The following is a 19582-nucleotide window of genomic DNA, read 5'->3' on the forward strand; positions in this document are numbered from 1 at the left end:
GCATATGTCCTTGTTATATGTTCGAGCATCTTCTGGGTATATGCCTAGGAGTGGTATAGCTGGATCCTCGGGTAATGCTATGTCCAATTTTCTGAGGAACCGCCAGACTGATTTCCAAAGTGGTTGCACCATCTTGCAGTCCCACCAACAATGGAGGAGTGTTCCTCTTTCTCCACACCCTCGCCAGCATCTACTATCACCTGAGTTTTTAATCTTAGCCATTCTGACTGGTGTGAGATGGAATCTCAGGGTTGTTTTGATTTGCATTTCCCTGACGACTAAGGATGCCGAGCATTTCTTTAGGTGCTTCTCGGCCATTCGAGTTTCTTCTGTTGAAAATTCTTTGTTAAGCTCTATACCCCATTTTTTAATAGGGTAATTTGGTTGCCTGGAGTCTAATTTCTTGAGTTCTTTGTATATATTGGATATTAGCCCTCTATCAGATGAAGGATTGGTAAAGATCTTTTCCCAATTTGTTGGTTGTCGTTTTGTCCTATTGACAGTGTCCTTTGCCTTACAGAAACTTTGCAATTTTATGAAGTCCCATTTGTCAATTCTCGATCTTAGAGCATATGCCATTGGAGTTCTGTTCAGGAACTTTTCCCCTGTGCCCAAGTATTTGAGACTTTTCCCCACCTTCTCTTCTATTAGTTTCAGTGTATCTGGTTTTATGTGGAGGTCCTTTATCCACATAGACTTGAGCTTTGTACAAGGGGATAAGAATGGATCAATTTTCATTCTTCTACATGTTGTCTTCCAGTTGAACCAGCACCATTTGTTGAAAATGCTGTCCTTTTTCCACTGGACAGTTTTAGCTCCTTTGTCAAAGATCAAGTGACCATAGGAGTGTGGGTTCATTTCTGGGTCTTCAATTCTATTCCATTGATCTTCCTGCCTGTCTCTGTACCAATACCAGGTAGTTTTTATCACTATTGCTCTGTAGTACAGCTTGAGGTCAGGGATGGTGATTCCTCCCGAAGTTCTTTTATTGTTGAGAATAGTTTTCGCTATCCTAGGTTTTTTGTTATTCCATATGAATTTGAGAATTTCCTTTTCTAACTCTGTGAAGAATTGAGTTGGGATTTTAATGGGGATTGCATTGAATCTGTAGATTGCTTTTGGCAAGATGGCCATTTTTATTATATTAATCCTGCCAATCCATGAGCATGGGAGATCTTTCCATCTTCTGAGATCTTCTTCAATTTCTTTCTTCAGAGACTTGAAGTTCTTGTCATACAGGTCTTTCACTTGCTTGGTTAGATTCACACCAAGGTATTTTATATTATTTGCAACTATTGTGAAGGGTGTCATTTCCCTAATTTCTTTTTCAGTCTGTTTATCTTTCATGTAGAGGAAGGCTACTGATTTGTTTGAGTTGATTTTATAACCAGCCACTTTGCTGAAGTTGTTTATCAGGTTTAGGAGTTCTCTGGTGGAAGTTTGGGGGTCACTTAAGTATACTATCATATCATCTGCAAATAGCGATATTTTGACTTCTTCCTTTCCTATTTGTATCCCTTTGACTTCTTTTTGCTGTCTAATTGCTCTGGCTAAGACTTCCAGTACTATATTGAATAGGTAGGGGGAGAGTGGGCAACCTTGTCTAGTCCCTGATCTTAGTGGGATTGCTTCAAGTTTCTCTCCTTTAAGCTTGATGTTGGCTACTGGTTTGCTGTAAATTGCTTTTACTATGTTTAGGTAGGGGCCTTGAATTCCTGATCTTTCCAAGACTTTTATCATGAAGGGATGTTGAATTTTGTCAAATGCTTTCTCAGCATCTAGTGAGATGATCATGTGGTTTTTTTCTTTAAGTTTGTTTATATAGTGGATTACATTGATGGATTTCCGAATATTGAACCATCCCTGCATTCCTGGGATAAAACCTACTTGATCATGATGGATGATTGTTTTGATGTGGTCTTGGATTCGGTTTGCTAGAATTTTATTGAGTATTTTTGCATCGATGTTCATAAGGGAGATTGGTCTGAAGTTCTCTTTCTTTGTCGGGTCCTTGTGGGGTTTGGGTATGAGTGTAATTTTAGCTTCATAGAACGAATTGGGTAGTGTTCCTTCTGCCTCTATTTTGTGGAATAGTTTGAAGAGAATTGGTATTAGGTCTTCCTTGAAGTTCTGATAGAATTCAGCACTAAAACCATCTGGTCCTGGGCTTTTTTTAGTGGGGAGGCTTTTGATGACTGCTGCTATTTCCTGAGGGGTTATGGGACTATTTAGATGGTTTATCTGCTCCTGGTTTAACTTCGGTACCTGGTATCTGTCTAGGAAATTGTCCATTTCATCCAGGTTTTCCAGTTTTGTTGAGTATAGGCCTTTGTAGTAGGATCTGATGATTTTTTGAATTTCTTCAGTTTCTGTTGTTATGTCTCCCTTTTCAGTTCTGATTTTATTAATTTGGATACTGTCTCTGGGCCCTCTGGTTAATCTGGCTAAGGGTTTGTCTATCTTGTTGATTTTCTCAAAGAACCAACTCCTGGTTTTATTGATATTTTGTATTGTTCTTTCTGTTTCTATTTGGTTTATTTCAGCCCTGAGTTTGATTATTTCCTGCCTTCTACTCCTCCTGGGTGTATTTGCTTCTTTTTGTTCTAGAGCTTTTAGTTGTGCAGTCAACTTGTTAGTGTGTGCTCTTTCCAGTTTCTTTTTGTAGGCACTTAGAGCTATGAGCTTTCCTCTTAGCACTGCCTTCATGGAGTCCCACAAGTTTTGGTATGATGTGTCCTCATTTTCATTGAATTCTAAAAAGTCTTTTATTTCTTTCTTTATTTCTTCCTTGACCAAGTCATCATTGAGTAAAGAGTTGTTCAGTTTCCATGTGTACGTGGGTTTTCCATTGTTTTTGTCATTATTAAAGACCAGTCTTAGTCCGTGGTGATCTGATAAGATGCAAGGGATTATTTCAATCTTTTTGTATCTGTAGAGGCTTGTTTTGTGACCAATTATATGGTGTATTTTGGAGAAGGTACCATGAGGTGCTGAGAAAAAGGTATATTCTTTTGTTTTAGGATGAAATGTTCTATAGATGTCTGTTAAGTCCATTTGGTTCATAACTTCTGTTAATTTCAAAGTGTCTCTGTTTAGTTTCTGTTTCCATGATCTGTCCATTGCTGACAGTGGGGTGTTGAAATCCCCCACTATTATTGTGTGAGGTGTAATGTGTGTTTTGAGCTTTAGTAAAGTTTCTTTTATGTATGTAGGTGCCCTTGCATTTGGAGCATAGATGTTCAGAATTGAGAGTTCACCTTGGTAGATTTTTCCTTTGATGAGTATGAAGTGTCCTTCCTTATCTTTTTTGATTAATTTTGGATGAAAGTCGATTTTATTTGATATTAGAATGGCTACTCAAGCTTGTTTCTTGGGACCATTGGCTTGAAAAATTGTTTTCCACCCTTTTATTCTGAGGTAGTGTCTGTCTTTGTCACTAAGGTGCGTTTCTTGTATGCAGCAAAATTCTGGGTCTTGTTTGTGTATCCAGTCTGATAGTCTGCGTCTTTTTATTGGGGAATTGAGACCATTGATGTTAAGAGATATTAAGGAAAAATGATTGTTGCTTCCTGTTATTTTTTTTATTAGAGGTAAAGTTATGTTTGTATCTTTTTTGGGGGTTGTTGGAAGATTACTTACTTGCTTTTCCTAGGTTGTAGTTTCCCTCCTTGTGTTGGCATTTTCCATCAATTATCCTTTGAAGTGCTGGGTTTGTGGGAAGATACTGTGCAAATTTGGTTTTGTCATGGAATATCTTGGTTTCACCATCTATAGTGATTGAGAGTTTTGCTGGGTATAGTAATCTGGGCTGGCAATTGTGTTCTCTTAGTGTCTGTATGATGTCAGTCCAGGCTCTTCTGGCTTTTATAGTCTCTGGTGAGAAGTCTGGTGTAATTCTTATAGGTCTGCCTTTATATGTTACTTGACCTTTTTCCCTTACTGCTTTTAGTATTTTTTCTTTGTTTTGTGCATCTGATGTTTTGATTATTATGTGACGGGAGGTATTTCTTTTCTGGTCTAGTCTATTTGGTGTTCTGTAGGCTTCTTGTATGTTTATGGGCATCTTGTTCTTTAGGTTAGGGAAGTTTTCCTCAATAATTTTGTTGAAGATATTTACTGGCCCTTTAAGTTGGGAATCTTCATTCTCATCTATACCTATTATCCTTAGGTTTGGTCTTCTCATTGTGTCCTGGATTTCCTGGATGTTTTGAGTTAGGAGTTTTTTGCGTTTTGCATTTTCTTTGACAACTGTGTCAATATTTTCCACCGTATCTTCTGCATTTGAGATTCTCTCTTCTATCTCTTGTATTCGGTTGGTGATGCTTGCGTCTGTGACTCCTGATCTCTTTCTTAGGTTTTCTATCTCCATGGTTGTCTCCCTTTGAACTTTCTTTATTGTTTCTATTTCTAGTTTCAGATCCTGAATGTTTTTGTTTAATTCCTTCTTTGTGTTTTCTTGCATTTCTTTAAGGGATTTCTGTGATTCCTCTTTAAGGGCTTCTATCTGTTTACTTGTACTCTCCTGTATTTCTTTAAGGGAGTTACTTAATTCCTTCTTATAATCCTCTATCATCATCATGAGAAGTGATTTTAATTCTGAATCCTGCTTTTCAGGTGTGATGGGGTGTTCAGGGCTTGCTATATTGGGAGAATTGGGCACTGATGATGCCAAGAAACTTTGATTTCCGTTGCTTATGTTCTTGCGCTTGCCTTTCGCCATCTGGTTAACTCTAGTGGTACCTGCCCTCACTGTGTAAAACTGGAGTCTGTATTTCCAGTTACCTTGCTTATTGCAGAGCTCCTCAGAGTCCAGAGGTCTCTGTGGTCTTATGCTCCTAATCTCCTGGGTGGAATAACTCCTGGGACTCAGGCCACCTCTTGGATCTGGAAATCCTTCTGCTCTGAGTGCAGTGGGTCCTCGATGACTCCGGATTCAGTTTCAGCTGCTCTGAGTGCAGTGGCTCCAGCTGCTCTGAGTGCAGTGGCTCCTGGATGACTCAGGATTCAGTTTCTCAACAGGACAGGAGCAGACCAACTCTGTGTCAGCTGCTCTGAGTGCAGTGGCTCCTGGATGACTCAGGATTCAGTTTCTCCACAGGACAGGAGCAGACCAACTCTGTGTCTGCTCCAGCCCAGAGGACCAGGCAGGGGCAGAAGGGAAGTGGAATTCTGAAGGGGCGGGGTTTGGGTAGCTGCTGTGCCCTGGATGTCCCTGGCTCCCCGATCTATCTCTGGGGTTTAGGGAGTGAGATGGAGTTCTTGCCAGCTGCTCTGAGTGCAGTGGCTCCTGGATGACTCAGGATTCAGTTTCTCAACAGGACGGGAGCAGACCGACTCTGTGTCTGCTCCAGCCCAGAGGACCAGGCAGGGGCAGAAGGGCTAAACATTTCCTTAAAGCTGGTTTTCTCAGATGTTTCTAATACTTTCCCTGTATAAATATAAATGCACTTATTTATATATCTCTTTCTTTCAATTTTTTATAGATTAAATCCCTACAAATAAAGACAAATAGTACGAAATTTTAACTATAATGGGTGTGAATTTTGAAATGTAAAAAAAAAGGAGCTGTGATAATTTACGCTCCCATTTATTGGAGATCAGCTTTACAACTTTTATAAATAGTTATCAGTTGATGAGCAAAAACAGAATCTCACATGTGTGTGGGAAGAGGAGGTGTTGAATCTAACATCAACTTCTTGTAGTATTTCTCAAAAACCATTCACCTGATTTTTTACACAGTTTCTCTTGACATCTCTGGCTCAGCTATTAGGCTAGCCTGTTTGACAGATGAACTTCCACCTGTCTCTCCCTCTCCAGAGCTGGGATTGCAATCACCTCCCACCAACCCAGCTTTCTATGTGAATGCTATGGATTGAACTCAGGTCCTCCAGTTTATAAGGCATGTACTTTGTAGACTGAATGATCTCTTCAAATGGTTTGTTCTACAGACTTAGAATAATCTTGAAACTAAATGATTTCTATGTACATTGTCATATAATTTTTATTCTCTGTGAGCCATCTTTTCATATAATTTGTTTTCTTCTACAAAAAGTTGTATACTTTTATACTAATACTCAGTTTTGTATGTAGGAACAGAAATTCTTGTTTCAGGCTGTCACTTTGGTAAGTATTTTAGGTGTTATGATGAAGCATATGGTATATTAAGTGGTTATTTATTCCTCATGGAAGCAGAATTGTTTGCAGACCAGTCCTTTTGCTAGTCTGAAAATTTCCTCTTTTGCTCAGTATCTTACAGACACTCTGAAAAAGCAGTAGTGGGAAAATATTAACTAATATAAACATGTCCCAGGCATCAGAAAAATACTAATTTGGATGAACTTGTTTGACAACAGAGTGAGTGACTTTCTTAGTTTACCACTTTTCTCTTAACCTGGGGATCTTTGTTTTCTAAAGATTCCTAAAACACTGTCAAATAAATAAAAGACAGACAAACAAACAACAACAACAAAGAACAACCTCAACTCTTCATAAAAAACCTGACTCAGGAACTGTAGAGATAATTTGAGAGTTCTAAGTAGTGGCCGCACTTTCAGACGGCACAGGTTCCTTTCCCAGCACATGCATAACTATTCACAGCTATGTCTATCTTCATTTCCACATAATCTGATTCCTTATCCTTGCCTCTGTGGGCATCAGATATGCACATGGTACACAGTTATACATTTACTCAAGTACCCATACACATAAATACAAATAACTTTTATGAAAATCAACTCATGAGACTTGTACTTATCTGGATAATTGCACATGCTCTTTGATTCAAACTTATCATCTTTTTTAATATGAGACCTATATAAGAAATGGAGTGCTATGGGTCACTGAAGAAAGAAATTACCAATACCCAATGACCCAACCTCCACCAACACATATTGTGCTTATAGTCACATGCAAAATATTTGAAATGTTACCAGAAGTAAAAATAAAAATTAATGACAATTTCTGAAGTACAATAATTTTGTTTAGTAACATGGCTTATATACTCAGGTGTAAAATGGGACTATTACAGATGCATATGACAAAATCATATGTCAGAAAAATAAACTTGCTTTATTTGTTCATTTAAAAAATAATAACAGTTTTAAGTAACAACTTGTTCCTGTCTCAAAATATACTCTGGTACTTGGTTCCACAAACGCATTTAGTGTTTTCAGTGGTGGCCTCTGCTTGTTTCCTGGATGAGCAATAAAGACTACATTTATTTGTGGGAATAAGGACAGATGTTTATAGATTGTCGTTAAGGATTATGTTGGCTAGTAGGTCAGTAGTTGCACATTCTCCTCCAAGATTTATGATTTTACTAGCACTGAATAGTTAGGTAGGTTTTCAGGACTAGGCATGGTTTCCCTCTTGTTTAAAAATTGTAAGACAAATTAGAGTTCTGTTGGTTGCCACTATAGCACCTTTAGGGTCATCATGCCATCCTGTTCATTGATACAGTTTATAGTCCTCATAACCTGGTGGGACTGTTGGTTGCCTCCATCCTTTGGAATCTTGCCTGGCTGCATTCACTGTACCATGAAAGCTAGTCCTCAGGGAAGAGGACATCCAAGTCAGTTTCAACTTAGGAGTTTATGAGGCCTCTATCTGAAGTGTGCATGGTATCTTGAGCAATAGGAATTTCTTTTCACTTCTGGGAGGAAATCTAGGCACCAGAAATAAGCTGAACATTTGGGAAGTCTCTTGTACAGCCCTGGCCAGCAACTAAAAAGAGGGCTTCTAATGTCTGGTATTTGAGTTTTTGTTAAGTGGTTTTTACTACTGGAGAGAACACTGTCAACCAAGATAAGGAAAGGTCATTCAGCTACATGCGTATATTTACACATGGAATTCTGTGTATTAAATGATTTTAAAAGGCAATAGTTAATAGTATGATTCCTTCTCACTTTTTCAGATATCCTTATTGTTACTTTATCCAATTCCTTCTTTCTTCTATATTTACCTTCATAATGCTTAAAAAGCCTCCTTTTCCTATTTCTCCTTTCAGATTATATATATTCCTGTTATTCCCCTTTCTCCCTCCTTCCATCATCTTCAATATTTATCCCCTCCCCTCCCTAAAGAGTCCACCCCCTTTTCCATTTTCCTGATCAGGTCACATGAATCTTGCTATTCTACCCTCTATAGCAGACACTCTTACACCTAAGATTCAGAGAACTTTATAGAAGAGAGGGCAGAAATATCATAATAGCCATAGGATTAAGGAACTTAATTAGGACTACTAGTAATATCAGAAGCTACACTCATAAAATCTAACAAACATGGCTTTCCAAATGTGAGGTACACAGATGTCAACAATGGACATGCCAACATGAGTGGGGGGTGAGGAAAACTCAGATGCCTTCAACCCTACATAAATACTTATCAGTAACTGTGGGAAGCTGAGAGCAAAAGTGCTCTTCCCCATAGAAAATCATACTAACTAGTTGCCTAGTGCCAAATATTTAGTTCAAAAACAATACATATAGGTAACACTATATGGACTGAATAGGTTACATTTAGGAATATATATGTATATACATACACACACACACACACACACATATATATATATATGGAACATTCAATAACAATTAGTGAAGGGGGTATATGAATTGGAAGATCAGTGAAGAAGGGAATGTGGGGAAGAAATTGTGTATATTATATAATAATCTCAAGATGTTTTTAAAAATAAAAATGTGTATTTCTGGATAGCATGACCAATTGAATGTCAATTGAAAGCAAGCCTTTTTTAGAGGGCCACTAAACACAGGAGGAAGATCATGAACAAAGACTGAGGTTTTTTTTTCCATGTAGTTGTCCAATGGCTTGTCAAGTGGTTAAAAATATCTAATATTTAAAAATCTCAAATTAAAAATCACTTCAGTTACATTCACACCTAACCTAGTCAAATAATTTTATCTTTGAAATTGTCCAATTATATAAGAGAAAATAAACATATCTTACAGCAAGAAACATTGTTAATTATGTAAGAATTCATAGTTTTAAGCTGAATACATAAACATATTTTGTGTCTAATGTTAATTTTTTGTTCTTTCTTTAAATATAGAGTAGAAAAATGTCAGAACGCATAGATTATAATGACTTTTAAAGATTATTCTTGATGGAGACACAACTCAACAGAATGTATTCATAGAAACCTAATAATTCTATTATCATGCCATTTAGACACAGTCACAGTATTTAGACATCAACAGTGATCTTATCAATAATCTGGTTCAGTTTCTTCAAGTAATGAATATGAAAAAAATTATAGCAGTCACATATACTTAAAGAAACAGGCATGATTCTACTAAGCTAATTAGTAGCAAAATCTCACACTCTAAAACAGGGGTTGCCAACCTGTGGGTCACCACAACATTAGGAACTATGTTAAAGGGTCACAACATTAAAAAGGTTGAGAAAAGCTGCTCTAAAGACATATTTAAGCATGTAAAAGTGTTTCTAGCATAATGTTGAAACACACAAAGCCTTAATTAGACCCAGTATTTTCTGAAATTTCAGTTTTCATCCTTCCTTCCTTTTATATGTAACAAACACTGAAGATAATTTTGATACTTCTGATAATATCTTCAATTTCTCCTCAGTGTAGTCTCAAATCCACCAGAGGCACAAATAGGTCTATATTATTCTGCACCTTCAAGATCTACTTTGTGAGAGTAATTCTAATGTCAAGTAAAAAAAGATGAATGAATAAAAAGTATAGATACATAGTATAATATCAGCAAAATATGTAACAACACAATAGCTATGTATACAGATAGAGTGCTGAGATGAGTTACTATCCTTTAATGATACTCTGTAATTTATAATCAGAAAATGCCAGTTACATATTAAACAAAGGCATACTAATAAAAAGATTTATCTGTTGAGAAAAGATAAAGATCTGTAAACCATTAGGTAATCCATTGCCGTTAATCCATTATATAATTTATAATTTATTATAGATACTTATATTTATTTTAAGAAGTGAATTACAAAAAGAAATATTTTTTAAAAGCCCAATGGGGGGGAAAATCAGCTTTGGAATCAATACTCTCACTTTTCCCAAGTTCCACCAGCATGAGCATAGTTTTGAACCACTCTGCAAAAGTTTGCTAGGGCCAGCATTCTTTCATTCTCAATCACAGCACTGTTTAAGAGACACAGGGTAAACTTTCTAAGCAAGATTTTCAGAACACACATAGAGAGAAGCCTGCAATCTATTTACAGCTCCAAGCCACATATTCAGAAGGAAGCCATTAATTCCAGATTTGTACCTGAAATCTACTCTCCAATATGTTTATGGGATACTTTAAAAAAGACCTCTGTTTGGAAGGTATAAATAATTGGCCCATACTTAAGAGGTATCTTTTTTTAACTTGTGAGTATGTAGTGAAGTAAGCACTAAGAAGGTGATTTCTATGACTTATTACTGCAAGTCTTCTAATGGTTATTTGCCCATTGATTTTAATGTTCAAAATGATTCATTTTAATTTTGCATTTGCCCCAAGGTTTTCTTACAGAAGATCGATAATTTTAAATTAAGATCATCAATTGTAGTGAGGCCATTGCCCTATCACAGCTTCTATCTTGCCCTAGACACCTAAAAATGAGATTTGAACTAATGGCTTGATTTTCATACCCAGGACCTCAGGTTGGCAAGTCATCTTATTAATTTCAGAAATCTATGCAAATAGCTCAAATATGCAGTATAAATTCATTCCTTGTTTTTCTTTCCTTGGGGGAGGGGGTATTTGTTTGCTTGGTTTGGTTTGTTTTTTGTTTGTTTATTTGTTTCTCTATTTGTTCCTTTGTCTTAGTTTTATGTTTGTAATTTCTTTTCTGGTGTTGGTGTCTGAACCCAATATCTTGAGCTTGTTAGGCAAGCACCCTACCCCTGAACTCAGACCTCAATATCTGCAAATTAGATACATACTTCTTTCCCATTTTTCTTCTTTGGCATAGTCTTTTAAGTTTCAAGACTGTCCATTTTTCTCATCAGCACATAAATTAGTTATGTGTGTGTGTCTAAGATTTCCAAATTTCAGTTATAAAATAAGAAGAATGAAAACTGTCATCAGATTTATTCCCAAAATAAATAACAAAAATATGCCTACCAACAGTGCCTCACTCTGTGAGTTTAAGTATGATGTAGAAATGAGGCATAGCATTCCTCCCTCTGTTCTCTTATTGGAAATATTGTTTTCTTTCAATCACATCAATGAAAATTACAATGTCTCCTTTGCTTTCAATTTTACTTTTATTCTCTGGACTTGAAAAGAAAAGAAAATCTGTAGCCATTATACTAAAAGTATACTTTTTTCCTACCCCACATACATCACATATAGACAACATTTCCACACGGAATGTGCTGTATCATCCATTTCAAAGGTCTCTGAGTTTTCCTTTGAGAACCTTGCTTAAGTGAACCTTCAATTCCATTTTTTTTTTTTGTATTTAGCATCATAACAGCAATCACTCTGTCCCAAATAAGCAAATATAGTAGCACAGGACTTAGCCTCCATACTTGAAAGCAGTTTCGCCCTCATCCTGTCTTGCAGAGAATATGCCCTAAATTTCGGCTTGAATATAGTCAGATCTTAGCTCACAGGCTCTCAACAATTGTTGTTCCCTACAGAATGAGACTCTAAAGATGACTCCTTGCATTCACTAGACCAACCATCTCTTCCTTATAGTTTACAAAATCTGCTTCAACTTACATTGATGCCAAGCCACCTGCATGAAAGAATAACTTGGTGTCTTACTTTAAACCTTCCAAGTCGAGGTACCCAATCTAAAGAACCACACAAATTACATTTTCATAATTCTTTATGTCCCTGACCATCCCACAAAGCCATTGACCACAGTTAATGAACAGGCATAAACATTTACATCTAGCTATTTAACTTTTCTAGAGAATGAATCAACCAGGTGAAATGCTTGAATTTCAGCCTTCTGAGATTTCTTCTCTCCACTTTAAGGATGCCACAGAAAGAGATTATAAATGTATGGCACCTTTTTGTGCACAGTCTATATCATGTAGAACCACGAATAAAACAGAACTAAATTTTGTCTTCATCATTCAATTGGTGAGAGCAAATTTCTTCTGACATTGAAAGTAAAAGCTGGAAAGACAAAGTGGAAGAATAAGGACCATGGCATTTGACCTACTTTTCGCACAACTTATGTATGCTTCCATGCTACTGATTGAATTGTATTTCACATATAGCGCTTCCAGTTGTTAAAAAGGAGCTGTTGCATGCACCAGATGTTGTAGCTTGATGAGGTAGGCACCTCCAATGCATAATGAGCATCTAGAGTCACATACTACCTTGATAAGAAAGCAGGTGTTAAAAAATAAATTCATTGCAACACTTGGGTCTTTCTAAGCCTTCACATACCTTCTGCTCTAGGACACTAAAGTAGTTAATCTTCCATTTTCCCTCTCAACCTTTCTACAAAGAGGAGGGAATGAAAACTACTAGCATCAAATCACTATTTATAAATTCAGTTTAATTATTATATCTATGTATGGCAGAGAATAGGACCACCTCCAAAGCATTTTGTATGTAGATACCATATTATACACCATAGCCAAAAAATAATCAAAATAGTGTGACTCAATTCCTACAGTTCTGGCTACTTGATATTATTGCTGGTAAAGAAAAAGATGAGCAGTCAATTTAATCTACTTATGTTATATTATTGGTATGCTGAATAGAAATATACCTGAATCCTGAAAATGGAAATAACTTTTTCACTTTCCATGTTTATAGACTTTAATTCCTTGACTAATGGGTAGACAGTGTCTGTTAGAGGAAGGACTCTTTTATACTGTCCAATGGAGCATGCAAACCAGAAAAAGCAAAGATGACTCATATTAAATGTCCTTGAAGTAAAAATGACCTATATGCATTTCTATTTCTGTGTTCATCCTGTTTCATTACTACTATTATTCATCTTAAAAATCACTGCAGGGATTCATTGAAAGTAATATACCAAGAATCCATGATAATCCATTAAAATGCCTCTGAACTGGTGTATGACATTAGGAAACAAAGAGGAGTAATGGTTGATTCACCTTAACTTTGCCAAGAATTCATTCTACACTAGAGGGGCAAGGTAAAGTGTTGAAGATGAATTTAAAGGGTTGATGATGCTCTTACTACTTAAGCTTGATAAGGAAGGAAAAAATGATCTCTGCTGGTCAGTTCATGCCACCCCTCACAGGCTAATGCCACAAAGCACACATGGATAAAGCTGAAGAACATACTCTCTCATATAAGGCAAGTTTCTTCTCAATTTCAGGACAGCACCTTCTACTGCCAATCTCCCCTGCTTTTCTTCCCTTTTATATGCAAGTCTCTCTTAAAATCATCAGCAACTCTAAACTCATTCTCAACTGATGATCTTGCTTTCTATTTGTAAAATGAAACAACTAGAATATTTGTCCCATACTGCCACTGCTGTATCCTCACCATATCCTTTCTTTTGGATGTCCTCATCCATCTCCCCTCCTTTTCCCAACCAATGAGGCTACATGGCATTCAAAGAAATTTTTCTTGCATTTATTTATTGAAGAGTTGGCTGATGGATGGACTGACTGATAGTGTGTATGTGGATGGATGTGCCTGTTTTACAATGCATATGTTGGGGTCAGAAACCAACTTGCATGAGTTGGTTCTCTTCCTCCACCACTGGGTACTAGACAATGAACTCCAATCATAAGATTTAGTGGCAAATACCTTTAAGACACTAAACCATTCAACTAGCCCCTTCCTGTTATTATCAAATCCTACATTGCTATTTCTCCTCAAGCTCCACTCTTCTCATTCATGGGCAGGTCTCCAGCTGGTCATCAACACATATTCCCTGCTAGGTAGTAACCACAATCTAAAAAACATGAATTTGCTTCTGTGTTAAGTTTCTCTCTACCTCTTAGGTCTCTACAATGTTTATCAGCAATTGTTTTAGAAAGGGAACCTGAAAGAAATCTCCAAATTGCTTTTCCGATCATCTTCTCCTTTCATCACAATCCTAGTTTTTTTAGAATCTTCACCCCATGTATCATAGCACCCAAATTGCTCAAGCCCAAGTCCCCAAGTGTCCCTCATCTTGATGGGCATTATATGACATCATTACTTCCTCTCTCTTCATGTACACTGTATATTGACTCTACAATACCATGTTAGACTCTTCTTCATTTTCTTCATTCACTGTTTCCTCATTCTCAGTCTCGTGTTCTTATTTTCCTTCTCGACTCAGTCTATTTGTTTTGAAATGTCAAAGAATTTAGTATTTGGTCACATCCCCTTCTGTATAATACCTTTCTGGGTGACTCCTGGCTTAAAGTTCTTTGAGTCACCTTAACGTGTCAATGTATTTTCATTGGGTGAACCAGAAGTCTCTTGACTCTGGTTTTAAAATAGCTTTACAATCTGCCTCCTACTCTTTCCCTTGTAACTATCATTGCTTGAGCCATCATTATCTCTTTCCCGGATTGCTGTCAGAAACTCCTAGCTTGACACCCTTCCTTTCCTTCTGTCCCCAGAGTGTATTCTCCTAAGTAGCCCAGGGGAACCTATTAGAGCAGAAGTCAGGTAAGGCCTTTCCTTTACTTATAACTTCTCTATGAGTCATGGCTTCACACTGAGGGGGGAAAAAAGTTGATGCAATGACCTCAAAAACTAACTATGATTTTAATGCTCTACAGTCATCATTACTAACTTGCCACTTTGTCTCATACCTTCTTAGCTTTTCTCAACCAAATTACATATGCTTACACTGACAGATATTTGAGTTGACTTTTCTCTGAACCCCAATAATGACATTCCAGGTATTTGTCTGTATTGGTCTGTTTCTCAGCATCTTCAAATCTTAGTTCATATTCATATTTATCTCTGGGACCTGTACTGATCTCTTTACTTAAATCACAATTTAACTACTCATTGTTCCCAAGCCCTCTGTGTTTCTGACTTCCCTTGCTTTTCATTACACTTCTGTTCCCATAACAGTAACTCCATTTTTTTCTTGTATATCACTTCATGTTTTATTTCTACTCTGTCTTCCCCACTGGATTTTAAAGTCTTTGACGGCAGTAATCTTAATCTGTTTTGCTCACTGTCAAATATTTCATACCAGAAAAAGACTGGGCATGTTAATCCCTAAATATATATTTCCCAGTTTTAAAATGAGATAAGAAACAGTATTCTTGGTTTCTTCTCATCCAGCAAACCATTCCCCTTTTTAGAAAACAAAAAGTTTAATTTGCATATGTTCCACTGATATATTTTATTTAGTTAGATTACATAACTATCTGACTTTTCTTCTGCACTGTAAGCTCTACAGAACAAAATGTAACAAGCAATTTCTCTATACCTCAGCCAAGAGCCTGATAATGATGTGCACTAAGCTAATAATTTCCAAACCACTTTTTAAGGGAAGCCTTTCATTTTATTATTGCATATTAATTGTTCAGAGTACGAGACTTCACTATGACACTTCTTTGCATGTAAATAATGTGCTTTAGCCATATGATCACCTATGTTATGCTTTTTTCTTTTTTTTTGCGATAATAGTGCTTTATTATCTTGATTGTGGTGATGATAAGACACATGAGTACACCAGTTCCAACTCACCAAATTGTATACATTATTTTCTTCTTCTCTTTTAAATTAATTATTTTCTATATTTAGAGTTCAATGTTCCCCCAATTCCTGGTCTCCCCTCCACGAGCTCCACACCCCATCCTCTCTCCTGTTCATCTCTAAGTGGGTGCTCCTCTACTCCAACCTACTGCCACCTCACCTCTCTAGCATCCCTCTTCTCTGGGGCATCAAGCCCCCACAGAACCAAGCACATCCCCTCCCACTTAGGCTAGACATGGCAGTCCTCTGCTACATATGTAGCAGGGGCCACAGACTAGCCCATGTATGCACTTTGGTTGACAGCTTAGTTCCTGGGAGGTCTGAGGCATCCAGTTAGTTGATATTATTGTTCTTCCTATATGGCTGCAATCCCCTTCAGCTCCTTCAGTCCTTCCCCTAACTTTTCCATAAGGCTCCCTGGGCTCAGTCCAATGATTGACTGTAAGTATCTGTATCTGTATCAGTTAGGTGCTGGTAGAGCCTCTCAGAGGACAGCCATGCCAGGCTCCTGTCTGCAAGGACACCTTGGCATCAGGAACAGTGTCTGGATTTGGTGTCTGTGCGTGGGATGGATCCCAAGTTGGGGCAGTCTATAGATGGCCTTTCCTTCAGTCTCTGCTCCATTTTTTTCTGTATTTCCTTTAGACAGGAACAATTCTGGGTCAAAAATTTTTAGATGGATGGGTGGCCCCATCTTTCAACTGGGGGCCATGAAATGCCTGACATTGTGGAGATAGAGCCTGAAGAGAACACCTTCTGTTATGCTTTCTTATCTCTGTATTGCTTCCAACCTTTCTACACCCTTAGCTCCTCCTCTCTGAGATCTGATTCATTTGGTCAAACCATATTTTTAAAGAAGAGATATTTAGTCAAACTCATGTTTGTACCAACCTCTATATTTTTCCTTCGGTCTAATAGTAAGCATGAATGTGGACATTTAGCATTATTTTAAATTTTATTTCTTTCTTATTTATTGTGTATCTGTGCATGCATAACAGAGGACAATCTACAGGAATTATTTCTTCCCATCCACAACATGCATCCCAAGGATCAAACACAGTAGCAAGTATCTTTACCAGCTAAGACATCCTCCCAGCTTCATCCTAACATTATTTTTAATAGTTGTGTTCTTGTGAAACATAATGCTTGTTCATTATACTACACTTGAATGTTTTCTTTGCATTTTTGGAAAGAATATTTTAAAGGGTTGCAGTCAAGTCATTCTATAGAGACAAGAAATTTTCTTGACTCTGACGCACTAACCTAGAGAGCTGCCAATTTTTCCAGCTAATTTAATAGATGGCACAATCCCCAGTCTCACAGGATGAGAATATGGATTCAATTTGATATCAAATGAACCAAAGAAGAAGGTGCCCCCATCTCTCAAATGAATAGAAATACTACTTTAAAGCTATGGAAGTGATTTTTTAAATGTTCATGTTTCTTTTAGTAAATTTCCATCAGCCATCCAAAAAGACCTCAAATATTTACAAGGGCAGAGATTGCTTTACATGTTAGGAAAATATATTTCTTCCTTGGGCCATTTTTTTTTCCTCTGCGAGGACTTTCTATGCCAGGAGGAATATGACTTGTAACCTTTACTTTTTGACACATGGGTCAGATGTGTAAGAGATTCAGACTCCTGGGGTAGCTATGAACTGAAGTTCTTGCTGAATACTGCTGACACACATCAGTGCCTGAGGCTGCTGCATCCATAGGCTTGGGCCAAGATTGAGCTCATGGCATTTCTATTTTCTTCTTTCTCATCTTAAGTTCTATCTGACCGATTTTGCAGCAGGAAGTTCAAATTGAAGTACAGATTTGGAATTGAATTGTGTTTCATTTATTTCTAAGTAAATATGCAAAAATTAAGTATATAATTTTACTTCAATTTGTTTAAAATCATTCTTCAAATTAGTTAATACAATGAAAAACTTAATGATGGAATGAAAACATACATATTGCATTATCTACCAAACTACACGGCTGTTTTCACACATTAAACATTGGAAAAGTTTATTTCCTACAAATGGCTCCTGTATGATCTTTTATCCTCATCTCAGAGTGATTGTAAGAGCTAATTGTTTTACTTATGTTCAGGAAAGTGAACCACAGTTTAAGACATTTGAAGATAATATCCAAAATACCACAAAGCACAGGATCAAGGGCAATGAAAAGTTGGCTCTAATTCTAACTGACTTATGGTCATTTTCTTTTTTATGTATAGCAGTAGATAAAACTTATTTCATACTATATCCTATACACTGCATGTAATTTATAATAAGTCCCAAAAACCTGGTGACTTAAATATTATTTTACCTGCTTTACCCATCAAAATCTTAAGACAAAGAATGCAACCTATCTAAACCACAGAATAAAAATAGTCTGCAATTATGACCCTCACCCACAGGTTCTTGACTTACTTTCATTTGTCTTTTTGGTTCTACCATTTTCCAGTTATACAAAATGAATTTTACTTGTACTTTTCATTTCTGTCAATTAGTTTTATGTTTTAAAATCTCCATCTTAAAATGAAAGACAAATGTTGTACTTTGGTATGTTTTCATCTAAAACTTGAAATCAGTGTATCTACCCTCCTCTTGCTTCCATAGTTTCTGATGAAAAGTCTAATACTATCCTCATCTTTGTAGATATTTTTCTAAAGACCTTACAAACCATGTCTCTTTTCCTTTGACTTAGTGCCTTGTTCTCAGAGCAATCATATTAGGCAAGTTTTTCACTGTAATCGGCAGTGGTAGCAGAGCCTAGAGAAAACATGTTCTTTACTCTGTAATCTCTGGAGGAACCAACAATCTTTTTGTAGGTTGGTACCTTCAATGTAGATCTCATAAAGCATTCTTACTGGTGTAACTTTATATTACCACTGTATGATAAGACAAGGAAACTGAAGGGGGTTGGAGGGGAATCAGTGTCCATGAACAAGGTATGATTTTCCTCTGGCAGTTTTTTTATGCCAAGTAAGTCTTTGCTGTGGAAAACAGCGTTAGTTTACTTTACAGTCCTTTCTGCTGCCCATTTCCTGCTAAAATATGGAAGAGAGAATTCTGAAATGCTTCTGGAGGTAGCTCCTCAAGGCAGAATTCCTGAAAGTGTCTTCTTACTGATGCTGTGGCACTATATTTTTTTTCCCTTCGTGACAGTACATGCTTTACCTCAGCAGCTCATCAGAATTTTCATTTTTACATTCTCACCAGCTTGTGCCCCTGATAAGCAGATGTCAGTTGCAGCTTTTGCTTCATTTGTTCCTTAGGTAGTGTGACCTAAAAACACTGTTCTCAATGAGTTGAAAATTTTATCAGTTTTCAGTTTGTCCACATCTTTTTTCTGAAGAACGATGAGAAAAACTGCTTCCAGGTGCCTTAAATGTCAGAACTGAGATGAGAAATTTTCGTATCATGATTTTGTAAAAGTATATTTTAAAATATCTGCTCCAATGGATTCTGCACAAATGGGCTAATGATTAATAAAATATTGAATTACATTTTTGCTATATTCAGCTATTTTTGAGCTTTTGACAATTTTCAATACGTATTACAAGGGGTTGATAAGATGGCTTATTGAGTAATAACACTTACTGCCAAGCCAAATAATCTCAGTTCAATCCCCAAAACACCCATGAGAAAAGGAGAAAAGCCACTTCGACAAGACATCTTCTGACCTCCATACATGTCATTGTAGAATTTGCATGACCCTCTTGATATGCGATAGGTAAGTAAATTAAATTTAAATATTTAAAGTAATATATTACAAATAAATTAGTTCTCCAAGAAGAATGTCTTCTACCTCATCAGATACCTTACAGCCATTGGTAAAGGCAAAGTTTCTTTGACTTTATAAAATAATATGAATATACTACTACTTGTGTTAAATGACAATCGTCTTATAGATCTTTGTGCTTTTTCTGATAGATGAGC

The sequence above is a fragment of the Grammomys surdaster genome, unplaced genomic scaffold (genome assembly GCF_004785775.1).
Source record: "Grammomys surdaster isolate TR1022 unplaced genomic scaffold, NIH_TR_1.0 170, whole genome shotgun sequence".
Classification (NCBI taxonomy): domain Eukaryota; kingdom Metazoa; phylum Chordata; class Mammalia; order Rodentia; family Muridae; genus Grammomys; species Grammomys surdaster.